The sequence below is a fragment of the Plutella xylostella genome, chromosome 6, assembly GCF_932276165.1.
Source record: "Plutella xylostella chromosome 6, ilPluXylo3.1, whole genome shotgun sequence".
Lineage (NCBI taxonomy): Eukaryota > Metazoa > Arthropoda > Insecta > Lepidoptera > Plutellidae > Plutella > Plutella xylostella.
Window position 1 is genome coordinate 7,684,236 of NC_063986.1, and position 6,745 is coordinate 7,690,980.

General features: G+C 35.1%; 1 long non-coding RNA gene across 1 annotated transcript; it reads right to left on the reverse strand.

The window, feature by feature from the left end:
* Window positions 1-2,295: 2,295 nt before the first annotated feature.
* LOC125488675 lies at window positions 2,296-6,518 on the reverse strand. The gene is made up of 3 exons (XR_007266393.1): window positions 6,417-6,518; window positions 5,655-5,936; window positions 2,296-2,428 (listed from the first exon to the last, which is right to left on the reverse strand). It is a non-coding gene; the product is annotated as an uncharacterized LOC125488675 (long non-coding RNA).
* Window positions 6,519-6,745: the final 227 nt, after the last annotated feature.

Consider the following 6,745-nt stretch of genomic DNA (forward strand, 5'->3'; position numbering starts at 1 on the left):
TATGTAGATATGCAGGTTTCCTCACGATGTTTTTCTTCACAAATCCCCTTCTACTCATTCAAAAATTACAGTGACGGTTTGTTATATGGTAAGGTACTTACTAACGTATGGAGCTACCTAGTTATATTAAGACCTTACATTTAATTTAATTTTTGCATGTACCTAGTACCTACCTATGATATTTATATTTTGACTAACAATTTTCGACATGTTTTACTAATTCACTATGGATGTTATATCTGAAAATAAATGTTTAATAATAATAATAAAATCAGTGGCCTCAGCTCCAGTCAGTGGGCCTGACGGTACTTACCAACCCCATGTTACATTGCCATTTCATGGTTCCCAGTAGAGAACTGCATGGGAAGTTGGGAAGTTCGCGTTTTACTCCCTTCGAGTACCTACCTAACTATCTAGTGGAGAGTAAACGTGAATGAAAAAATGAATTTGTATGGTGCGGGAGAGCCGTCACCTACCGGTATACGCGTTAGGTTTCACTACTCGATCGGTAATGAACATCCTACACTAAGTCAAAGTCATGTTTTCAGCGGATAGGGCCGGACTACTGCTACTTAGGTTCCAGATGATCATGCCTGTCAGTAACCTCAGTCATCTTTTCTTGGTACCTAAGTTGATGGACTTACACCCACAATACACTTAGGTACAGTACCTACTTACTTGCTTACTTTGTATTATATTGCAAAGTAGGTATCTATGTATCTATATAATTAGATCATTGATACTAAACTAACTTTCTTCATAAGCTCCTATCAAAATTAGGTGTAGATTAAGAATATATTACACTCGTCTGCAATATTGAAGTCCCATTGATGTACTTACATTTAGCCAACAGTGCATCAGAAATTAGAATATTACAAACTAAAAACGTATACCTATACTTATGGATACTTAGACGACCGAATGGCGTAGTGGTTAGTGACCCTGACTACTGAGCCGATGGTCCCGGGTTCGATTCCCGGCTGGGGCAGATATTTGTTTAAACACAGATATTTGTTCTCAGGTCTTGGATGTGCCCGTAAAATGGCAATAGGCCCGCCCCCTATTACATTGGGACTAACATAACACTCTGGCGAAAAGTGGGTGCAGCAATGCACCTCTGCCTACCCCGCAAGGGAGTACATTAGTACAAGGCGTGAGTGCGTGTTTTTTTTTTTTTTTTTTTTTTTTCTTATGGTTCAAATTTAAATTAAATGTATTAAAAAAGGGGCAAATATATTTTCTGGCTGAATTTTTTTAACTACTCACGAGTGTTTTATAATTCCGCCTAGATATGTAGGTAACTTAGCAATATTGATGAGGTAAAAACTAGTTTATACCTGAAGAATAAAAAAGCATAATTGAATTATTTTCTTTATTTTTATTTAAAAAACTACTGACACAAACACAAACTCTGAAAACTTTTTCAAACACAATCTACTGTGGCGCCACTGAGAAGCACCAAGTCACTTTGTTTGTAATGCCAAAGCTTTACATATAGATGGCGCTGTTTGTTATTTAGGATGTGAGTGTCGAGTGATGGGTAAATAAATAAATGAAGTCTAGCAAGACGTAATTTATTGTGGATGCAGTTATACTATACCTGTATAGTTTCAGAGTACATATTGAAACCCATGGATACCTAATAGGACATTGAAATACTTAATTGATAAAAAGATTAGCTATAACTCTTCTACATGCTCCTACTTAATTTAGAGATAAGCCAATGGTTTTTTTGGTAATGTGCCATAGTAGGTGGGTACGGTAGCAGCTTTCATTTTTAGATGACTCTATACAATCCCGTCTCAATCTCAATACAGGATACAGGACCAGGGGGTCACTCTCTAAGACGAAACACGAAGTTTCATAGCGCTGCGCGATTCACGACTCTGTCTCGTCGTATTAAACGTACCTGCCGATTGCACGAAAGCTCTCGTTGGCTCGTTTTTCGTGAGTATAGAGTAACCCTCCAGGACCTGTCAAGTTACATCGACGTTTGAATTTGGAACACGACGCGCCGTCCCGCCAGCCTGGAACCATAGAGAAAACAGAAAAGAGAGTGACATGTGCCCCACCATTAGTCATGCTGTCGCCCCCTTGTTCGAGAGTAGGCGCCCTCTGCCGACTGTAGATCTAAACCTAAGTCAATTTTTGTTTTTATGTGTAGAAAAATTTTTATATAACTCTCTAAATAATAATTAGTTTTACTTAATTTATTTAGCATTTCATTAAGTAGATATCTATTTTCAATACTTACTGAATTTATGTTTATCTATCTATTTAATAACAACCTTTAATTAAATCTGAAACGTATTGATTTGAATAAATAAAGCTGCAAAATCACTTTTGAAATCTATTTACTGTCAATCCCCGAGTGGGCAAACTATTGGAGAAAATTCAACCTTTCTTTCTTCCACTGCTCCCACTGGGCCTGTAATCAAAAATAAGTTTGTCAATTAATTATATCGTTTCTGAAGGCACAAACTTCAATTTTGGCGATGTAGAATGTATGTAAACGGATTGAAAATAAATATTTGGTAGCAGATTTGAGCTTACAGCCTCTCGAATGACACGAATGCTATACACCATCAGGGGTCTACTAATTTTGTAATGAAATACAATTCATTATTTCTGTATGTAATTTTGAACAGTTTAATGTAACCAACAACCAACCTGTGCCAAATATTTTTTTTTGAGTTTCTTACCAAGCACTAACGGAAAAATCTACGGAAAACTACAATACTAAAAAGCGAACAGCTTTCAAAACGGAAGATAAACGGCCTCTCGAACTCGCGAGAGGGTTGGCCCATATTGCTTGTAGAACAGAAATAATTATAGAAAGGGCCCTACCGTGCCTGCGAGGCGTCACTCAAACAATGCTAACTTACATTTAGCTGTCAGTCAAAAACAATTTGGAATTTGGTGCGCGCGGAGGGTCGACAGGCTCCGTTTTGGAAAAGCTTGGAAGTATATAGAGCTGATATTTACACCAATTTTGTTTTTTTGTCATTAGAATTTAATATAATTATTTAGGTATTTAATGTACGCATTGTTGATTTAATGAATAATGGATTTATCTTATTTATTACTATCATTAGGTATTTCATACATTTATTCTTTTTTATTAAATCTTGCTACAGTGAATTTCACGACATGCCTACAAAGGAGTATCCATAAAAGATTCAGAACATCATAAAATTAAGGATACATATATATTTTTTAAGACAAATGATTATCTTAATAAAAAACAATAACACTATTTTAAATGAGGAGCTCTATATAATTCCCAAGTGTTCATAAAATTAATCATTATCAAGAACATCATAAAATTAAGGATACATATATATATTTTTAAAACAAATGATTATCTTAATAAAAAACAATAACACCATTTTAAATGAGGAGCTCTATATAATTCCCAAGTGTTCCTTCATCCGAAAAGCGGGCCTCGAAGCGCGGTCGGCCTATCCATCATTTCTTCCATCCACTCGGCAGAACCTCACATAAGTGACATTGACACCAGCACCAACATATCCTGCTCTACCCCCACCCCTCTCTCACAACCACCTACAGACGAATCCTGTACGCTAGCTTCAGAAATTATAGGTCATAATAAACTGGTCGGTGCCCAATGGACATTTGCACTATTTCTGACCCCGTCACCCCGTGTTTCGCTCAGGTAAATGACGTTAGGCTGTGAATTCCTGATGGCTGAACCCTGGTTTGACCGGAAAAGTCGTGTCAGTTACGTCAGATAACACAGCCTGATATGACAGAGGTTTTCTGGTATTTAGCTCGGTTAATTGTATGGACAGTTTTATTTTTAGTTAGCTTTCACGTGCCACGAATCATGTAGACTTCGTTTATTGAATGAAAGCATACATAATAATATAATAATGACGATTTCGATGACGGCAAACATATTAATTTATATCAGTTTTAGTATTTACTTTTTTCAAAGTGTTTCGTAAATGTTCTTCTATAAGCACGTTTAAATAATAATTAATTCAAAAATAATAATAAAATAATAAATTCAAAGCCGACCGAATAAATTAAATTCGATCGACCGAAAAATGAGCAAAATGTCGCTATGCTTGCCGACATTGCATCGGTCGATAGTGTTTTGTTTTTATAGTAATGAGCCATTCAACGGAAGCCTTTCGCAATTTTGCGGTGTAAAAAATGTTTTCTTCATAAATTGAGTTATATATGAATTTCGCGAAGGCGTCAAATTGCTGAATCGTAATAGCCGGGGCATTATACAGTGGCGGCGGCGGCGCATGCTTTTTCTTTTATAATTATGATCGCGCACATCCAAAATGTGTTATTGCAAAGGTTGATTTAAATGTATGAGAAGGGTGACTTTTTTCTTTGTTTCTTATTTAGTTCAGTATGTATCACTTTAATAACTTTAACATCTTCCTATAAAGTCATTATAGACTTTATAGGAAGATGTTTTTATACTTATTAGCCCGTAACATTAGGTATGCGGTTCTTTGTCGGGTTATAATTAGGCATAAGTTAAAATAAAACATTAAAAACACCTTTGAGTCTCCTCTGACTGTGACTACTCTAATGGTTTTCACACCGAAATTTAAATTAGGTATGTAAAATTTACTGTTATAGCTGGTGTACCTTATTTATTTATTTAAAAAAAATACTCTTTCGTGGATTACCTACTTATACACAGTCGTGACGTGAGCATTTTTATGTTAGTAAGTTTAGTTTGTAAGTCATTATATCGTACGAAGCGTGTTTGGATATAAATTTGGACAGCCTACAACGTCATAGAGGTCAACCATCTCTCATTATACTGGCTCTATAGCAAAGAAATAATAAATGCTTCATCTAATTAATTCCCCGTCGATGGAAAAGTATTCACGGAGTTCGGATGAAAAGAAACTAACTAATGGATATTTGAACGCAATTCTGGTATGTGTAACAAGCTTTAGAAATGATTCGATCGGAATAAGTTTCTGTTTATTTTTTATTTTTTACTGCGTTGTTACTGACTGCCAGCATTGTAATGTATGATTCATATATTATTTTGAAAGGTGTATGTAACATTATAAAGACTAAAAAACGCCGTATCATATTATAAAAGTTACAATCATAAACCAGTAATAGCGTACTGAAATAGTTTAAACTACAATGCAATTAGTGTTCTAAACAAAGTATGAAAGCATAAATTAAATCATGTTTTAAATACGAAGTCATTGATAAAGATAAATAGAGCTTGAACCCTTGTCGCACTTAAAGTAATTTGTTGCTGTTCTTATTAAGTGATGAGAAATAGATCAAAGGAGACGGTTATCAGTTAATGTAATTAGTTTGTAATTAATTGGTCTATAAAAGTAATCTTTGCATATAAATTTAGTTTTAATGTATTAGTGCCAATAATTTAAGATTAGATATTGACCACTAGGTCTTATTAAATAATAGCTCAGTTACTAATAGTAATTACTAAAATAAAATTAAAATAAGCAGGACGTTTAATTTCAATTTACTTCTGGAGTACTTTGTGTAAATTGCTGTGGAACCAAAGTAAACAAAAAATTAGATGGTCATGTCTTGACTGTCCAATGTCCATGCCAAAAGTTCCACTAAATATTCGGCAGACATCCAATATGAAGATCATTAAATTAACAGAAACGCACCGGTAGCTATTGACCATAAATATGCTGCAGAGGTTTTATAGGTGAAGATTTTTTAATGTTATCCCCATATTTTCCTTGTATTGAGCCTATGCTAAATTATTAAAGAATACCCTGCCAGATTAGACCAGACAAAGAAACAATCTTCTTAGCGTGTCATAGCAAACACTCGAGATACACTTTTGGGTTTGTCGCAAGGATTAGACAGTCCAATAAAGTTTTTTTATGTAGTATGTATAAGCGGGAAAGATCGTTCAAAATTCCACCGAGTCTGACTCCACTGACCTGTAAAAGAAGACATTATATTATAATAATCTCAAGCTTATTCCCTGTGTTCTTCTTTCTTTTTATTTGCCTTGAAAGTATGATTTTTGCTGAGTTGCACAAAAGCTGATTTGGGCATTAAATCTATTGCTGTCTGATGGCTTTGACAGTATATTTAATGCCGACATTAGCTTAACCTTCTGCAACTCCGCATATATCTCCCATCACAACCCATCACGTTCCCACTGCTGGGGCACGGGTCTCCTTCCAATTAAGGAAGGGTGTAGGCCTAGTCCACTACGCTGGCCTAGTGTGGGTTGGTGGACTTCCATATATATATATATATCTCCCACAGTTAAACTTTATTCAAACATGCATTTAGAATGACAAAAATCTAGAAAAAAAAACACACAATTAACATAATAGGAACTATTGAAGATTGAATATCATTGAAGAATTTAAGAGTAACTTAATTATAAAGGTGTCACATGTTATACGTACCCGCCATTGAACACTTCTTGAATAATCAACTATGATTTTGATGAGGATTTCCTACAAATTTCACACAAGAATTCAGCAAAATAACAACAACGTAAGGACGCCATGTTGTTGAAATGACAGGACGAACAAAACGCGCATGCGTAGAAGCTGCAACCGTTCCACCCTTACCTTCAGGGTTGATCTAGCATCTCTTTCTAACAAGGCCTTCATGCTATTGCTATCTTTGTCAACAGATTGCCATTGTTGTTCTCTATTCAAAAGCAAAAGGGTCCATTTCTAAAGTTGGACAAATTATTTTGACCACTGTTCTAAAAATAGCGTTGTTATAA